Source organism: Macrosteles quadrilineatus, unplaced genomic scaffold (assembly GCF_028750875.1).
Source record: "Macrosteles quadrilineatus isolate MER2022 unplaced genomic scaffold, UCM_ALF_1.0 Scaffold_19__1_contigs__length_3004403, whole genome shotgun sequence".
NCBI lineage: Eukaryota > Metazoa > Arthropoda > Insecta > Hemiptera > Cicadellidae > Macrosteles > Macrosteles quadrilineatus.
Genome location: NW_026542612.1, coordinates 2,144,643 through 2,162,974, shown reverse-complemented (window position 1 = coordinate 2,162,974; position 18,332 = coordinate 2,144,643). Strand labels below are relative to the sequence as shown.

Here is an 18,332-nt window from a genome sequence, read left to right as displayed (position 1 = left end):
TGCAAAAACGTCAAGTAACCTCCAAATTTCTAGCGGTAAAAATTTGGAGATTACTTTTTAACTTTGTACAATTAAATCTACAGTTCTGCTGGATCGATTTTGTTATATGATGTCTCTTTGGAAGGCATAAACTCTTTGAGTTGCTTTTTCGTTTGATGTGTATTTTATAGCGGTAAGTTTAATAGTATAAAAGTTATAAAGCGTTAAAACTGGGTCATTCATTTTGAATCACCCTGTATTTTATTAAATTACTTTTTCCTAATATATTTGGTTAAAATTGAATTTCATTTATCATTAGGACCATTCTAGATTAAGATCATGCGTTAAACGTTTGATGTATTAGTGTTGCATATCAAATTATTACTACAAGGCGGTAAATCTTAAATCATTGTGTTAAAACACAAAATGTAAAATTAGCCGTTAAAGATCACGGTTCTTCTCAGCCTCTGTGGTTTTAATATTTTAAATTTTGTAGTAATAAGGCTACCAAGAAGATATTTTATGGTTGTTTGTAAATTTAAACCTAATTTTTGTTTCTTTTTGTTATTTTTACTATTGCTGAACTTATTACTTATTCTAGTACAATTATTTTAGACACAACTAGCATTTTAGTTGGACAGATGAAGCCTCTGATGTAAGGATTACAGTCATTTGAAAATATTGCACTCTAGGCCCTATATCACGGTAAAAATTGCTTAAAGGAAATGGTTCTGCGATAGGAAAATTGTTTAAGAGGGGTTTTGTCTGAAGGTTAGTGGGTTTAATTTCTTTTAGGTTGTTTCAACCGATAGACCAGATATAATTGTACAGTAATTAAGCAAAGAGTTTTTTTTTTTTTTTTTTTTTTTTTTTTTTATCTGTGTAGCTAACTAAATACAGTGTACAGCTTAATCATCATATTTACCTCTGTCTGTACTAGGGGGTCAGGCGGCGACAAGACATTGGAGCCGAGGCGATGCAAGTGCTGTAACGTTTACTCCGACGTTGACTCCGACACACATTAAACTGTCTTTAATGCTGTTGCTGATGGAAAGAGACAAAAACTGCGGCATCTAGCGGACAAGCAATTGTGCAATCAGTGCTGCGGCGGCTGATCATTGTAGCTAATTGAATAATGTTTACGTCGCAAAGTCTACTGAAAATATCGCCAAGTACTCTTTTCAGTCAAAACCTAGTTTAAGTGCATTTCGTGCTTAGGATAGAGAAAAATTGACAGCTGTCAATTTTACTTTAAAATAGTCCGCTGATTTTTCCGAAGAAAATACAGTAGACCCGAGTGATGAAAGTGGTTCATTATTCAATTCTGTTATATCAACATTATGTTTGTGTATCGCGAACAACCAAATGTCTCTACAATAATATTTAACATTTACAAGCTCGGATAATTGCAATAAGGTGTTGTGGGGTTTTGTAAATATTCATGCAAGTTTATCTCGTCCTACACAATCATGCCAAATTTGATGACAATCGGACCAAGAATTCCTTGAGTTGTTGTGTTGACGGTCGCACACACAAATACAGTATACATACCGTGCACCTTACGGCCATAGACTCTTCCCTACAGCGGAAGAGTACTTTTAAAAACTGAATAATGCTTGATCAACAATACCATTTACACATTTTCCTATTTTGTAAAAAATATTGATTACAAACAACACATTGTTATACTCTGACAGTGAACCTGCCTTGAAGTTTCACGTACATCGATACGATTAATATTTAGTTAGCATTTATGGTGTATTGGCTACTAAGATTACCCTATCGAATATATTATATACCTATATAGAACATAGGTATATTGTAGATCTGTAACATTTTTATTGTCTAATGTCACTGTCCATAGTATTGTTGTCTTTAAAGGCTTTCATTATGACTTATTTATTTCACTTGTAGCATTGTTAAACTGGTGTAGCTTGATTGGTGTTATTTTATTAAGATTGATACATCTTCAACTAAAGATTAACTTTTGAGAAGATTTTTAAGTAAACCCGCAAGTTGTTAAACCAACAGTTATTTCGTAACATAATGGTAAAGTTAAAATATCTAACAAAATAAATGTTTTGTCAAAGTGTACTGTATCTACATCCTTCAATCGCTTTAACGTTTTCATAGATTTGATTGTAAAATCTAGAACGTTCACGACTTAATTGTAGCTTGCCGTGAAATGAGTTCCTAATATTCCGTTTAGAGCGAAGTCAGACACAACACGCAGAGCTGCTAAACAAAACCTCCGGCCTCATAAAGTACCTGGTATAGTGGTATTAGCGAATACAGTATCACGTTTTGTGGGACTTTGGAAAATATTGTTAACATAATAAAAGTTTTATGTAAGGTAATTTACTTATACCAGCAGATTTTACATAACAAATATATTACCTAAAATAGAATTTAGTAAAATTACCATAAACACAGTTTTCGGATGTACACGTAATGTATAAAACATGGCAATATTTTGCAGTTCTTCCAGTTCAACTGCTAATGGCTTTTGTTCGTTTTTCGCCAGCAAAACCTCCCTTTTACCACATTATTTGTGTGTCAAGCTGTGTATACAGCAAATCAACAGTTTTGGTAAGGTCGATGAGTCGTTACATGTTATATTTACATTGCAGATTTATACCAAGTTTAGCATAATAACAATGCCCGTCTTTGTTAATATTAGCCATTTGTTTAATAAATATTTCCATTTATTTATTTACTGAACGTGTAATAGTTTTGGATGTGTGCATTCGTTTTCAAACTGTGCTAATCACAAACATAGTAGTATGGGGGTGCCAAATATACTACAAAATATAATGAGCAATGGATGGTATCTGTGTTTAAAATATTTCTAGTAAAGGGACTGACAAGGGATCATTATGACTTATTCAGGGGTTACTTTCCAAATTTCTGTATGATCATACTTGGCCGTAACATAATATTATTCTGTCTAACTGATACAGCGATATTCGGTTGTATCTTGTTATCCTCGTTGATTTTCTTGTTATTCGTATCATATTGATTAAAAAAGCAAAACCAAAAACTATTGATTGGGGGAAATCATTAATTGAATCGGGAAAACTACCATTGACCAAAGGACTTTCACCATAAAATTTAATCAGGTGAATATTTCTTCCGTTTCGAATTAATCATCCACCACACAATATGTCGCGGTTTTACTAGAGAACTACTTAGAGAATTTACTAAAAAGGAGTAAATAAAATTTCTAATTACCAAATTAATTAAGTATTTCGCTAAATTTGACGTGATTTCAAAACGACGGCAAACTGGACGTTTTATATTTTTTTCTGTATGAACGTTATCATGGTGGTTTAGCATAGACGATGGTCATGGTAGGTCAGTGCATGAGACGGCACGTAGCTCCAGCTGACTGCACCATTGTTGCTAAAGGAGGCGTGAAGAAGAAGAACATGGCGGCGGCGGTATAAGTACAGCAGAGACCCGCTAGAGCGCACAGTGCCCGCTGCTCTGTGCATTATATACATCGCAGCTTTACTCCAGTATTTATAATGGTGAGTCCGAGAAAAATAAACAATAATAATTGTAAAACAATTGAATGTAAAAATATGTTTTGTAATTATGTATTAATGTATTCTATTAGCCAGAAATATTCTGTAAAAAGACTTTATTACATTTGGAATTAATAATTAATTGTGACATTTCTTGGATCTCAACCATGGGAACTGAATCGGCTTTTGTTGGAGATAATGGTTTTAAACTAGGTTTTTAATGCATTATATTATGCTGTATTAGGACATTAGAGAATCATTAAACCGCCATATAGTTGAGCTGCTCTTAAAACTTCAATTTGTTTTTATCATACAAAGTTTGTTCATTCAATACTTTATCCATCCAAATTTTAGATATATTTTTTGCGGAAATGGTTTATGCCAAAACAGGAACGTTTTAAAGTGAGGTAACTTTTTAAATAATAAATTTAACATAAAAAGTTTTTTTTTTAAACTAGCCAATATAAATATAATATTTTTTTAATTTGTATTCATAAAAGTTAATCTTACCCACTTAATTTCTCAAATTAATATTACTAAATTAACTGAAATATAAAATTGACACAAAAAATCCTCGCCCTCGCGGTATGGACCCGTTTTCCATTAACTACTTAATTCTAAGTTTATCTAATACATGTTTGATTTACAGTTATTTTTTTATAATGAACACTGAAGTACTATACTGTAGTACTATATATTTACTTTTATAATAATTAATTTATAATTTTGCTAAATCAAATTTTGAGTAGTGATGAAAACAGCATAAGATACTCTCAGTGTTATATTACTCATTTTAATTATTACTCATGTTCGATTATTTCACAATTTTTGAATCGGTGGTCAATGTAGGCATATTGGCTGTGTTTAAGCTCATTGCTCGGTTGAAATTATCAACAGTAAAAGAAATGCATCACCTATGAAATACATCTATGAAAAATGGAGATAATCATCTTAATCTTGTGAATGAAATTTAATAAACTAAGAGAGCTCGCTCCGTGGTCGAAAACTCGACCAAAAGTATGTATTGTGCAAAATTCTCTATTTTCACCCCACGCTGTAAATAAAACATGTAATTGGAATTTCTTCCATTTGTTTTGATTTTGTTTATATTTTGTTGTCATTTCGACACCAACATGGTAACACGTAAGGCCCATGTTAATTTTTTTAAATTTTAAAATAGTTTATTATGCTTATTTTTGAATCTATTTTAATTTATAAAGGGATCTACACATCTACAGGAAAATATCTTTCATTTGGTACCACCCGCGTTTAATTCGGTCCATTAGTATTGCCAGATTAGCTGTCGTAGGCTTTGCAACAGTTTTTTGGTATATAAGATTAATAAAATGGTGTACTTCTCTAGTAACACTTAAACTGTAGACAAATGGGCGGAGTTAACTAACATCTCGTATGTGTTTATAATAATCAGAAAGACATTCTATTTATTCCATATCATTATATTTTTAAGCGAGTGCGTTAAGATTCAGATTAATTTATTGTTGGGCTATCAATTTTATTCTTTCTAACAATATGTAAACAATAGATAATAGCAAGGACCAGGGTTTCGGCCGTTCACTAACAAAAACGTCAATAAATGCCGCTGGCGTGGATATACATTATAATAATAAATAGAGTAGAATTGGGTCTATCAAAAACATAACTAAATAAACAACACAGCAATAATTGCCCTAAGAATTCAAGTAAAAGTTTCATAAGTCAACAGAAATATTCATGTGTAAATATCTACGTAACCAGTTATTGAGTTGCAACAGAGTTTGTATAAGTAAACCACTCAGCTTATTAAGCAAACAAACGTGTAAATTGACTGGAGTATGCCTACCTATTTGGTGAAATATGTTCTTGGATACAAAATATTCTATTTAATATTAATTCAATATTAACACTATTAGAAATTGTCTACAAGACCGATGGAGTGTGTATTATACATTACGTAGTGTACATGTGTTTTACGCGCATTGAATTTAAGCAACATGAACAGCACTTTTCTGCCTGTATCCGATGACAAAGTTTGCAACATTCGTAGAACGGTAAACCCTTAAATTTAAAAACTTAATAAAATTTCTACTCCGTACATCAGGCGATGTCGCTGGAAGGGTTGGTAAAATATCATCTTGGAGACTATGTCTGTTTGGCAAACCCGCAGCCATTTCTCAGGTTCGCCGCACGCGACTTTCGACTTATACTAGAGCAAAGCTAATGTTTGTTACAACTTTGATTGTATTACTCCTAAAGTTGTTAAGTGGAAGCAGAAACATTTACTTAGTTACTTCTCGTCAGTTTACATGCGCCATTATACAATGATATGTAGATGAATATGAATAATTTCAATCACTGTATTCAATACAAATACTTTTTTACTCTTTCTATCTAGATATTAGTACATGAATAAAGTACATTATTTTCTTCTAAATTTATGAGTTTGAGTGAAAGTATCTGATACGCGCTCCCCTGAACCTAAAAAAGTGCTTTTCGAAATGATTTTTGTGTGTGAGGAGGGATGTTTACAGATTACACCTGTGGTCCGATTTTGATTAAATTTGTACTAATCCTTGGTATCTCCAGTAGTTTATTTTTAATTTAGAAATTTTGAATTTTAGTGGATATTTCCTCATAAAAGCCCATAAAGTAACATAAAATCGGATTTTAAACTATTTTTATTACAATTTTATTTGTTATGAGTCCCTTAAACTCTAAAAGATTGGCACAACCACCAATTCCGTAATAAAATAGGTGGAAAAGTGATTGCAAATTTTGCGATTTTACCCATAAAATAACATAGTCTCTTCCACCGCTTATCCCATTATAAGGGTTGTTGACAAGCCAATGGGAGAAAGTATGTGTCAGTTTGCTGATATCGTTTATTTAAATATTTATAATATACTAAATGTCTAGTCGCGGCGAGTTTCATTCAGTGTACTAAATTATTTTCCTACAGTCACCCGACAAAATTGGCTTCCTTGTACTGTTTATAGTACAGAAAGCTGCTAATTGATGCATATTTATACTTTGCCGTACGGTTTATACTTTGCCGCACATCAGGATTCCAACGAAACAACACAAAACAGCGTGGTTCTATTATGCACGTAATCCGTGTACGCTTGGAAATAGGTTGGCAACACTTAAAGATAATAATACTATGAGCAGCTGATTGACTATTATAACTTCGATTTACCTGTCATTTCGTGTTTATAGTTTCGGTATTTCTGAACTTCCTGGACTTTTCTTTTAAACGTTTTTAAAACATTCCTACGATCTTAATAAACAAAAAAATACATTTAAAGCATTTTTTTAGGCGCGGAAACCACTTCAAATTACAAAAACATACGGAACTATATTCTCAAAACGCGGAGCACATTTCTTGCCGAGGAAAAATAGCGGAGTGATACGGACCGCGGGTACTACTTTCTCTAAGGGCACCATTTTATTTGTGTTGCCAGCTGAATCTAAAAACGTGTTGTATAGTGTTTGAGAGACTAATTATTTATATGATTCATAGTGACTGTAGGAAAAATATAATGTGTAACACGAGTGAAAAAGGCCTTTGCTGCACTCGAGATCATTCCGCACTCGCCTGCGGCTCGTGCGTAAACCGTAAACATTGCTCTCGTGTGCAGCAAAGTGCCACTTTCACCACTAGTTACACAAATAACTATTGTTCTTTTAAGCTCTAAAAAATGTTATAGGTAGAAATTGCGAAATTTTATGTTTTGGATGAAAAAATTATAATATCGCTCAGGGTGACACTAACTGTGCCATTAATCGATAAATCAATCAGTCAATAGTTTTGAAACCTAAAAAGGTTAATGAATTAAACTGAGTTAAGTTAAACATGAATAGTAACTCAAACTTTATAAAAATACATCGCAAAGACGTAAATCATAAAGATATAACGCCTCCAAAAAAGAGGAGTATTTTATCTTGAATAAAATGAGTATAAAACATATATCGTAGATTATTGTACATTGAACGTCGTATTATGCATTTTAGCCTTGATCAAAGGAACTGTGAGCGGACTAATATAAATACTACCAAACACATTTGAACATGTTTAGCTAGTGTTTAAATAGTTTAAACATTTGCAATACAAAGGACGAAATTACACCCAATACATAATTCAAATACGTAATGTACTGTAAACAATACTGAAAGTAGACCCTAACTTATTATGTTATTAGGAATGATAAATATGTTTGGCACTTACCGGTATCAGTTCCAACGAGTTATTATTACACATTTAAAGTGTGCTTCATGGAGAACAATTATGCGTTTAGATATGAAATACTCGTATAAAGTACCTCACGACCTATGCCGATCAGTGGGCCAGCCACAATCGATATAATTGCACCACAAGACATCCTGCAAATAGAACGGTTAACTAGTTTTAATTTTTTATTTAGATAAGTGCATCAATTAACAGCAATACTAGGTGAGTAAAAATGCATTTAAATTTTATTCGCCTTTTTATTACAATTTTACTAAAACAATTAAAACATCTTTTACGATCTTAAAGATGATATTTCTATGATTGTTTGAACTATGCTGAACTGTGTCATACGTCTAACCCATTTAAATTATATTATTGTCATTTAATTCTGGTGTAGATATTCATAGGCCGTTTGCAAAGGGTGGAGTCATGGTTCATGCAAACAATATTGTATGCACACTATATTAAAAAACTACTTCATTAACTAAAATCTGTTAGCTTACAATATTTAGATTTTTTTATTCGCAATAAGTATTTTCGTTGATTATTTTAATAATGAGGATACAAAAATAGTAATTGTGAAACACTACGTTGACCGATTATTTTTTACAGTACTTTATGGATGTTTTACTCAACCACCAATTCAATGTCGCTTACCCTTAAAATCCAACAATCCTATTTTAAAATCAAATTATGATTTTGACGTTGAATTTTAAAATCAGATAAAATATAAATAAACTAGGATTGATTTGGAAGCATTCCTAAGTATTTTACTGCTTTAAGCACATTTGAAGTTAGAACTAAAACTGTTAAATGCTTAATAACTGAAACTAAATTACTAAAATGCTGACTTTGCTTAAAAAAATCTATTATATTCTAATTAAAACATATTTATTGATGTGTTAATGCTAAACAACGTCCAGCGCATTCTTTACTGTATGGTTAACTTTCCGATGAGATTATAACCACATCACGACGTGACGAACTTTCCTATGAAAACCACTACAACACGAGTTAATTAACTAAACAAATTATTCTAACTATCGTAGTTCTGTCTATTGTACTGTGATTATCGCTGCAACAATGGCTGAAGTCGTGGTCAGCTGATCTCTGTCTATCGTCTGCAGATCAGCTGATGAACGTGTATATTACCCAGCTGGTCACATTCCTTCATACAAAGTGGCCCTGTCTGTGCTTGACGTCACCACTCATATATCATTTGCCACACGACCAGTCGTAAATTAGGATCATGTATTTATCTCTCCCAATAAAATGGGCTTAAGTCCGTATCAAAGAAGTTGTTCATATTTACTTTGGACTACTTACTTTGAGTCATTACTAAGAGATTATTTAAATTTCGTTTGAAATACATCTCGTATATGTATTTATGCTGCTCTAAACAGCGGGCGGCAACTTTTGACGAGCACAATTCTCTATGCTGGACTTCCAGCAAGGATCTATTATATCGCTACTGATTATAGCGTTGGCGACGATAGCCGAGGTATGTACAGTTATTTTAGAGGCTCAACTGAGTTATCATTATATTGCGATGTTTAAAGTTAAATTTCAATATTTATTTCCAACTCATGGCCTTGGCCCTAAAAGTTTTATTAACTACTCTACCCTAGCTTTCAATGGTTATAAATGAAGTTGGTTTATAAATTGAATTACATTGTACGTAGAAGAGTAGCTAAGCAAGTGGTAATGTTTCGTAATGATCACCAGTTGCTGGTTGGAGACGAGGTAAGAACCAGAGCATAAACCGCCGTTACTGCAGTAGGCCTACCACACTCGCTTGCGTGGCAACACTAATGTACAACCTAACAATTACTTGTTTGCATTGTTTAAACGATCTTCATCACGATGTAGAGCCATAAAGACATTAGTATACAGTACATTATAGTTGACTCTGCGATAAAAGTCAGCAAAACTTAAACTATAAATGTAGTAAATATGATGGAAAACATGAACCGTTACTTTGACTATGTTTGTTATATGTCTTCAAATATTATTTTGTAATGTTTTAATTGACTATTTGGTGGTGAAGTAGATATATATGTGGAACAGCTGTCGAGTCTTTTTATAAAAACAGAATATAGTCACATAATGTGCTGGTGCCTAAGCCGTTCCATCAGTTTGGCTTGCTAAAAGATTTCGTGTATTCGACGGAAATAAGTAGTTTACATCAGCACAATCTGTCAGTGGCTCATATCAACGATGATGATTTTGATTTCAAACTGGTGATTAAAAATAGGGATTAAATATCTTATAGGTTAAAACCTTAAAATTATTAATATCTTACCCTAAAACCTTACATCTACCTCCAAGAAATGTGATAGTATTGTTGAAGACTTTTTCCCCTTGACCTGTATTTATCGTATGTTATTATTTTATTCTGTTTACTTTAACAATACATTGTTTTTCTTGCTCATGTTAACATGGTGTTTTTTTATGATTAAAATATTTTTTACATTTCCCAATCCAACGACTATAGTATGGATAATGCAGAGTAAAGTGTAAACCTATGTTTGTAAACTTCCATTATAAAAGTTAACATTTTGAAGGATACTCATGTTACCAAGTCATGCTAAACTCGTAACGGCAGCTATAATAAATTACTATAGCTCGTTGAGATACTATAGAACAATTTTAAAAAGTTTCTTTCAATTATTAATGTTGCATTTTGTAATATTGTAGCTTAAAACGGTAATCGATAGATAATATTTTTGCAAAGAAATCATGGCAACATTATGATCAATATTCGATTAAAAACATGACTTCGTATAGAATAAAATAAATCAAACCTCCTATCTAGTTAGCTTTTGTTATTGCAAAATTACAGGATACTGTTAAATTTTACCAAACGGTAACTACATCGTGTTTCGATCACTTTTATAAAATAGCACCCCCGCCACAGCAAATCAGCAGACTAAGCGAACTTCCATTTGCCTGATTTTATTTTCACTTAAATCTATTTAAATAATATTAGGTTTAATGATGGTTTGCTGCTACAGGGAGAGTAATGTGCTCTTTAGTAAAATATTAAGTAAATTTTTCACGTTTGGTCAAAATATACCAATAAATAAGCAAACTACAACAGTTTACAAATAGTCCATAAAAATAACATCAGAATTTTAAGTTAGAAATATTTTTGAATTTTCTCCGTAACCAATAACCGTACAAAACACGTCTAAATCATATTTGTTTTCCAAGCTCTTCAAACTAGTTAGAGAAAAATTAAACAAATCTTATTTCAAATTTTTATTCCATACCCCATGAAACCCCGTTCCCATGGTCCGATCTTACTGGTTGGCGAACTCGTCCAAGCTTATTCCGTCTTACACCTTCAAGCCAAATTTCATCAAAATCGGACAAAAATTACTCAATTTATCGCGTTCACGGACATTTAATCGAATAGTGTTTTTAGTCTCTGGAGATATCAAAATGAAAAAAGTAAATCGGTCCCGGGCCTTGGTCTTTCCATGCCACCTAAGGTATTAGCCACTTCCCTAAGGGGAATTCGCTAAAAACGGTGGATTTACCATGTCAAATTGAATATTACAAAGGTTAGTGTTCTAAGATTACATCCTCTACATATTAATTACATCACCAAACATCTAAACCTGCAATTTTGGATCGAAAAAATGATAACTCAGATTAGGTGGATGTCTTGGCAGATTGCGTCCGGTGATTGTAGTACATGAAGGAAGCGGGCCTCATCGAGGATATTGGTTACACCTAGTGTCATTATAGCAGGACACGTGCTTGTATCCGGTACGACGGACCACGTGTGACACTAGAGTCACTAATTGCTTTCTTGTAGTTTAGGGGATGACTAAACTGCTTCGAGGTTTAGCTGTAAACTACTTTCTTAGTAATATTGTTTATATGGTTCTAACAGTGACGTGTTGTAGTAGGTTACCTCTTAGACTCGTTACTTACAACTACTCGTTATACACTTACTACACAATGTGTAGCACTCTACACGAACGTTTTGTAACGTCTGTAAAACTCCCGTATTAAACAACTTTTGAGTTATGATTTGGTTTATAAATTCAGTGATAATTTTTGTATCAATGCAAAATAAATTATGATTCCAAATAGTAAAATCTAACTATAAAAATCGTTTCGTATTGAATTCAGTACTTCTTCAGCCTGGTCTTCTCTTTGGCTATTTCATCAGGCCACCAGAGATAACGCAAGTTGAAAAATATTTAATGTAATACACTTCCGTTAATTTTTAATCACATGTAATATTGAAAAAAAAAACTACCTCTCCAGAGAGCTAAGTCGTTAAGATATTAAAATCGGTCCATCAAACATTTATATAATGTTAAGCAGTTAGTCCTTCTGGTACACCAGAGGCCAGGTCCTATAGCAGGCAGCACAACGTCGGTTTCGGGTCATGCACTGTAGTTGTTGTAATTGTGACACTACGTATTTCTCCGATTCGCGACGCTTTCTTCGATTTTTGCGTCGTTTTCCTACGCGGAAGCTGTTTTCTTTTCTGTGAAGATTTCTTACAGTCGATCTATTTCATGGTTGAAGTTTATTGTAAAATAAATAGTTTTATTCCTGTTCATTACCTCTGAAGTTTGGCTTAAATTACACAAGAAAACTTCGACATGATACCTTTTAGTGTTTTGCATGAAATTATATGGACCCCTGCAATCAATATGTTGAGATAATTTACCGTAAATATGCATGTAATGGAGAGATCCTTCTAAAGTCTCCATATAACTGATGGTGCCTCCCGCATCACCTTGATGGCGAATACAATAATAATGTATGTACAAACAGATTGTCCAAAAATTTAACTGCAACCTTTTGAGATATATTTTCCTATCATTTTTCGTCCAAATGTTTTGTTTTCATAACTTAATGTACATAGTTTGATATTGTAATAAAAAAATAGATAGAGGAAATGAGACATATTTTTGATCCATGTCTTAACATCAATGGCTTGGATTAACATTAAAACATTCTTGCAATACTATTGAACATATGAAATTCCGACCCCGTATAAAACTAAGATTCGCAACATCTTTTTTGCTATCAATCTAAACTTCTAAAAATATATCTGAAAAGAAATTAATTCTAGACATTAAATTTGTGAGCTATGTGGGTAGTTTAAATGGCTAGAAGAGATAATCGAGTCATTAAAGTTTGGGAAGACGAATGTGATAAGCTAAACTAATTTTACCTACGCATGTATTCATCCTACAAATGCATTTAAATGCTCAAATGATCACCAGACAATACTCGTACCAACAGTTGTCTCATAACATTACATTTTATATGTGAACTTAAACACACATATGTCTCCAACAATCGTTGAGGTGACTTGCGGAAATTGTGGGGAAGATGGATCTTTTCCTATTTCATCTACGTATCTGTTCTTTGCTAAACAGGTATACTAACTTATAATTTATTGCAAATGTAATACTAAATAACAGTGCACTGTTATATTTACTTTTCCAAACTGTGAATAATAAATTACTCGGTGTAAAGTTGCTCAAGCGAGATCATAACTACTCTGATGGTATTTGTCATTGGATAATCAATTTAACAAAGTTCGACGTTATATATAGTAACAAGACCAGGGTTTGGGCTGTTTCCTAACAAAACATAAAATTGCCACAGGCATATACTGTATGTACACAAAATAAAAATACAAACACCGGTAAATTAATTAAAATAAACCCAGTTACTACCTAACCACGGTTTGAGCAATAGAAATGCTTCTATATTATAAATTAGAGATGTTTAAGAGTCTTCCGTAGTGGAAGCCATGTTGGATTTCTTCCCCATAAGAACAATGTTAGAATTGCATCATTTGTGGACACGTAACGGCGTTATTTGTTAAGATATAGCTTTGAAATTTATAATTTGTATTTTTAACATAATAGACTCGTGACTGAGGTTTTTGAATTTCGAAAATCCATTTTCATTTCCTTTCAATAATTAGCTTAATTTTAAGCTAATTAATAATCAATTATTCATTATAAAAATTAAAAAATGTGAAATAAAAAACGTCAATCTCTAGAGGACCACAATTCCTTAAATTTAACTCCTTATCCATAATTATATGACAATTTGCTGATGAGATATTTGGACCCAAAGTTAACATTGTTCTTATGGGGAAGAAATCCAACATGGCTTCCACTACGGAAGACTCTTAATTCGTCAAGTACTTGACGACAATCGTCTTCTGAAATCATAGAGACTTGGTTATCTCTCTGTCTATTTTCTCCCCAGAGAAAACATTCATTGCTATTACAGACCTTTATCCGGTTGTCAGGGATGATTCGCTTACCTCTCCCGCTGTGGTGTCTGGTGTCAGCATTGCAAGGCAATGACAACAATGCAGTTCCGCCTGATGACTGCAGGTGTCGCGGTGGTCGGCCAGACAACACTACTTCTTGCATGACTGAAAGAAAGGTTCTTCTTTCGTCAGAAGGCAAGAATCCTATTGTTCATTACCTTTTAATTGGAGATCATTATCATCTTTGTACAAGCTAACATCAATAGGTACTTTCTTTGATACATGTCTCTGGATGGTATGTAGGTTTCTGCTAAACAAACGCGTATAAAAGAAAACACATGGTGTGAACGTATGTGTGTACTTGTTAAGGTTGGTAATTGTTAAGCCGAAATTGCATGTGTTAAAACTTGGATTTGCAAAGTTGAATTTTCATGCTACAGTAGTCGTGTAGGTACAGAATCAAGAACTACTTAGTTCGTTAAACGTCTTTATACTCCTGAGGCTAATATATCGGTTAAGTGCCCCTTAAAATCAGATTCACATGATTTATAACTGTTTATACCTTTGTGGGGATACCGGGCTATATGCCAGGTTTATTGCAGTAATCAACTCGTGGAATAAAATGGTTGGACAAGCTATTGGTAGCGTGCTCCACGATAGCTAGTTTCTAATCAAATTCACTTTTCAAAATGTACAGATCGTAAGCTATCTACTTTAAAGCTATCGTACTTACTTTAAATTGAGTAATCTCTACGTCTACAGGCCTAAAAAATATTTGAATACCTCAAAAGTATTTCTTTAAACAGATAAACTAAAAACACCGACACCTACGTACACAAAGCTTTGCATATTACATAAAATATTTCTTTTGTAATCTTGTGTTATAATTGACGTCTAACAACTAATGAGGGATTGGGTAATATTCAACAACTAACCTCAATATCGAAAATTGCCAATTTCTACTAAGTAACTAAGTCTATTGTAGACAATACTTTCTGGGCTATTCTGGCTACACACGGTGGTCAGGACCAGGGCCTCCACTGACATGATGCGTGAGGACTTGCACGCGTGTTGCGTGTCTTGTGTTGCCGTGTTGTTCGTCTGTCTATTCAGATATGTTTGCTATTACCTATTCCAAACATTGTACATCTACCTAACCACCTTACTTTAGCACAATGTGTTGTATGTTGGACTAATGTCAATATGTTTAACTGAAGTCGTAAAATTGACGTTTCCATTTCACTCGCTTAACAATATCTATGTGTTTTCTACAGTTTCTGATGCAGTGATGCACCGACAACCGATTCATGAGAATTTTGTCATGGCTTAGAAATCATAAACAGGGGGAAATTTTTCATATATATTTAAAGTTTTGTCTGTAAGGTACATCACATTTTTTATGTCTATTGATCATAAATAATTTAGTTACCATAAAAATAATACTACTATATTATAACGTATAGGTCAAACAAGGAAAAGTTTCATATGCATCTATCTACATTGCGACTGAATGTGAGGAAGTTGGAGCAAAACTTATATGTAGGACGAAGTGACCTTATCGATTTCGGTTTACAGGTGGCATAGATAAGTCCCGATGTAGTCCATCATTACAGTCCCTTAGTCCATCGACCTCGTGGCCCACAAACCATGATAAGAGCCGCGATGCGCCCCCAGCACCCCCCTAGACGGCTGTCTGGCCTTTATTTACAACCTCAGTGGCACGCACCACTCCATCTAGCTTTATTTAAGCGGCTGATACCATCGATGAACTGTAGACGAGGTGAAACACTTTGCAACTCTTCGAGTATCTAGCTACAAAGCTCTACCAAATATCTCTACTAGTACCATGTTGTAATTACTTAAGCCATATTACAAATTGTGATTTATATTGAGTATTTACTTACATGACTTGAATTTAAAAAATCAGGATTTGATTGTTTTTCAAAACGTTAATGGTCGTTAGTAGTTCAACATACTGAGCACCATTTCACAGGCCTGACCCATTACCGTAGTCGTATCCAAGTCGTTTACGACTCCGCATCATACGACCAACTACCAGATCCAGAGTCTGGGTGGACATTAGAGTAGACGACGACGATGCAGCTGTAGACATCTCGCCAATGTCTACTGTAGAAGTCCTGATAACATCAGCTGATTGGAACTATAACACATCCGAGTAGCACAACTGTCGGATGAAACTGTGGTTTTTATGATAATTAGATGGCAGTAGCAAGTAATCACACCGATTGTACGACATAATAACACAGAAGATCTGACTCTACTCAGCTTAAACATCTAATGGGTCGCTGATGATTGGCAGGAAACGTATTCTAAATGAGTAAATAATTGGTTTGATGCGACTTTGAATGTTGACTTGCGAGATTGTTGGGCATTTTCCTTGTGCTTATTTAAAATCAGGGTTAAATTGCAGTTTTTAAAAACATAGTTTACAAACTTTTTGTAGAAGGTAACGTTTGAAGGTATGATTGTGAGTAACCCTGATACGTTGACATGAAATTCCATATCAAAATTGTTTAGTGGCAGTTTTAGAGCTCTGAAAATGTGTTATAGAATTTCCATTGCAGGAAAACTATCTAAAAATTGAAGAGTGCATTTTGTTTCAGATGTGCTCAGCTTAGGTTGAGATTGTTTTTTGAATGAGGCCACACATGACTTCCGGGGTAAGAAAAAAGGCTTGCCTCGCTTTTGACCATGTAGCCGTCTTATTTCAGTATATAGAACTAACTGCACATCTTAGTAACACCATTTCGAGTAACGCTAACATTACTACACATTTCAGTATCAGTAATAAAATGTTGCATCGCATTGATCTCACTAACGATAATATTATAAACTACTGAAGCTCGAAATTAACACGAAAACAGCATGATAGAATACAGGAAAAGTTTTATTAAACACATAATATAATAACCCCTTTGTTAATGTTTTTGTTAAAGTCAAAAATGTAAAATGAGTATTTGGGTGTAATTGATATTTTGTTAGTATCTTAATAATTTTAGAAACTTTATTAGTTAATTATTAACTATTAACAAGTTAATAAATCACTGTATTAACTTAATCTTATAATGTTATTCTAACTAAAGCCATACATTTCAAAGACGAATCGATTCAATTTCATTTGTTCCAGAGTAGATAATATTTCAACATTATTTAAGAAGGAAACTTGTAGGATTTAAATAATGTACGTATAAATTTGATTAATTCTTATTGATCATCAAATAGTTTTGAATCAATGATCTATATAACAAGAAGCATTACAGAAAATAAAATAAAAAAATAGTCAGAATACAAAACATACACGTGAGGCGAATTTGAAAGAGCGTCCCTTCAAAATAATGCACGCAATATGAACATGTACTCAAATTGCATACCTGAACGCCTTGTTAAAATAGAACAGTTTCCTTTGGACTACTGCACATTTAAGGTTCAATTAGAGCTGTGTATATTTGAAATGTAGAATGGATTGATTTGTTTGTGTGTGTTGTTAGAATTTAGTGATCGTCTTAGGATGAATTGCACGAAAAATAAACCTAAGGTTATATCAAACAAGTTTATTAAAATTATAATGACTTCATAACTTTTTATAACAAAATCAATCTTTCTTGTTCATCTGATGGGTATATTCAATAACTTAAAATTGTAATGCAATATTTCTGTATGCAACGGTAATTTACAGTACCGTATAATGTAGATCGCTCGTAATTGCATCTGCTGTCCTAAAAACTCGTTTTCGTTGTTGGTTTTGTTGTTTATAGCATTTCTCTAACACTATGAAACCAAGTTATATCAGGATTAGGTCAAAGCGTATAAGTAATGGATCATACTTGATAAACAGGAAGACACTAGTATATAATAGTGACTTATTTTTTTTGAATGAACGAAGTGAATTCTCATACTGGGGTGAAATGCATCTTTATGTTGATCGAAATCTCGAGAATGCCTAAAGTTATAAACTTGATGTGTTGCACAAAGATTCTATACCACTTTATCTTGCGACCATTAGTTGTTGAAAAATATTTGTTCCGTAATTATTATAAAATCTTAAAAAAACATTTTTAATTTTGTCCCATAAGATTAACATTATGAGCTACCTTTTTCTTCTTTTTATTTGTTTACATTTTACGACCTACAATTTTGTCGTTTACTTGAGACAAAGAGAACGACTACTCTTTCATCCATAGAGTAACAGTAAAACCGTATTCACATTATAACTCTACAATTTCTAGGATAATAATGTATTTACGAAAATACTGGCAGGAGTTAACAAATTATCTACTAAAATGTATCGCAATTGATTGTAAAATAAATATTTACA

At 33.1% G+C, this 18,332-nt stretch overlaps 1 long non-coding RNA gene across 1 annotated transcript in view; it reads left to right on the top strand.

Moving 5' to 3' along the window:
- The first annotated feature begins 3,445 nt into the window (after window positions 1–3,445).
- LOC129005301 (uncharacterized) overlaps window positions 3,446–18,332 on the top strand; it is a 31,001-nt gene continuing 16,114 nt past the window's right edge. The window contains exons 1-2 of the long non-coding RNA XR_008491813.1: window positions 3,446–3,509; window positions 16,621–16,677. This is a non-coding gene — a long non-coding RNA (uncharacterized LOC129005301). The remainder of the gene's footprint in view (window positions 3,510–16,620; window positions 16,678–18,332) is intronic.